The following is a 2,354-nucleotide window of genomic DNA, read 5'->3' as shown; positions in this document are numbered from 1 at the left end:
TTTCTAATCATGATCATATCCATTTCCCTTACCCGTTAAGCTCTAATACATCTCGATATTAACCATGTTTTGTCTTTATAATTGATACAAGCATACATGTCTCTTTATCCAAACCCACAAAGGTGTTGGAGATAAGCTTGAAGTACAAGCAATCCTTGAGAGATTAGGATTAGAGATTATATTTAGGAGATATCTAAATATAATGAGAATAGTAAGTTATCCTTAATGAGGAAAAAGGAAATTGTTTAAACCCTAGCTTATAAATAGAGATGTCTGAGATGTGGCATCCTTGAGAGAGAGATTTATGAGTTAGAGAGTTTAAGATATTGAGAGATTGAGGTTGTGTTGAGAGTTTTAGTTTTTGAGCAAGTTTTCTAAAGCTATTAATAAAGAGAGCAGTCTTTATTAAATCCTCTGTTTATCAATCTCTTGAAATCTATAAAAGGTAGCCTAGTTCGTATTTGCATATCCATTAAAAAAGTACAGAATTATCGAATTATGATCCCTGATTACACATTATCAACACCAGTAGTAGTTAATAGTTTGTTTCTGTTCGACAACTGACATGTAATGTAATACACAAACATCTAAGAGAACAATTCTAAAGAAAGTGTAAGTAACCTGACTGAGTGGTTGTTGTTACTTGAATTTATTTGTGGAGTAGAGTAACTTGAATTTACATTTTCTGATATAGTATTGACTTTACTTGTGGAATTGATTTTTCCACAATTCTGTTGTTTTTGTTTTGTGTGTGTGGGTGTATATTGATTACTGCGACTCTAAATGTTCCCTAGAAATGAATTATTGTTAAAGATATTGTGTGTTGTCGCAGGCAACCCCTAAACTAAGTGAAGACACACTGAAGCAATGCGTTGATGCAAGACTACTCGGAGACTATCCTCCCAAAGCTGTTTCCAAGGTATTAATCTCAAAATTGCTTTCCTCTCATTGTTTTATAAGAACATAAAAGTTTCAACTTTGAAGACTAGTTAGTTTATCTAAGTGCTGACATTAGAACCAAACTACTGAAACCACAGTTCTGATGTTACCTTTTCTTGCAAAACGCCAAAGAAACCAAGTGATAATTGCTGTCCACATTCATCTACATGCATGGCGATTGAAACATTTCATGAGTCTGATTTTATTTGACATTTGGTGCGACATAATGATCAGCTTGCTGCGGTGGCTGCATCCTGTGTGCAATATGAGGCAAATTTCAGACCAAACATGAGCATCGTGGTGAAGGCACTTCAACCTCTTTTAATTCCTATTGATCAGATATCCAATCCCCATCTCATCTTATTAACGATGATTTATTTAAGTGTATTATACTTTTTTTTTTCTTCTGTTTGTGTAAATTTCTTGGACCTTATCTCATTAATTCTTCATTCAAGTCCCACATTGGAAGAGCTATGTATGTATGTCTATGTCATTATATATTTTATGTTTAGTTTGTGAAGGAAGACGAACCAAATTTTGTTTGTTTATCGTCAATTTATTATATATTTCAAAAAGTTTATTTGTAAAATTCATAGATACGATTTGAATTTTACAAATACCGCTTTGAATGTTTAGTTTGGGTCTAGCTAGCTACTAGCCTGAACCGCATGACGATGCGGCACCGTATAACCGATTGTTACCTGGGATGGGTAACAACTCGGAGGATTTGGGGTGTGTCCGGTTGGTTGCCTTTTTGGTATCAAAGCGGTAGAGTGTTGGGACAGGATAGAGGATCGATGGGCCCTAGGTTGTGGAGATATGTCTAGGATGTGTTCCCTAGGTTGATTGTGATATCCCTGGGTGAGGTCTGGTAGTGTCAGTCATGGTGTGGATACCTGACTTTGGAGTCAAGCGTGGTCAAGTTATCTTGATGCACGACTAGCTCTTTCCACTTTGGCAGTGATTGCAAGGTGAAGTGGCGTGGAGGCCAAGTTAGAGTCAAGGTCTAGACGAGTTGGGTCTTTTTTATTCCTTGATTGATTGATTGATTGATTGTGTGGTTGATTGCTTGTTAAGCTTCCGCATTGCATGCTTTGATTGTGGGGTAGTTGGATGTGTTGAGATAGCATGTTATAGGGAGATAGCATGTTATTGGGGGATAGCATGTTTAGAGGGTTGCCCAACTCACTGAGTGATCTTAGATTGCTCACCCTTCTCCACAATTGTTTTTCTTGTAGGGAAAGTTAAGAGGGTAGTACCAAGTTTAATGGATCGGATAGGATGTTTTCGTGCTGTGTTGCAAAGTCCTTGCTTCTTCTTATTATTTTTATTTCTTTGTTTCTTTGTTAAGTTGGATCCAACGCTTTGGTTTTCTGTTGTTATTGATTTTGTAAACTTTATTCTATATATATTAA

This window comes from Camelina sativa, unplaced genomic scaffold, assembly GCF_000633955.1.
Source record: "Camelina sativa cultivar DH55 unplaced genomic scaffold, Cs unpScaffold00631, whole genome shotgun sequence".
Lineage (NCBI taxonomy): Eukaryota > Viridiplantae > Streptophyta > Magnoliopsida > Brassicales > Brassicaceae > Camelina > Camelina sativa.
Note: the sequence above shows the minus strand (reverse complement) of the source record.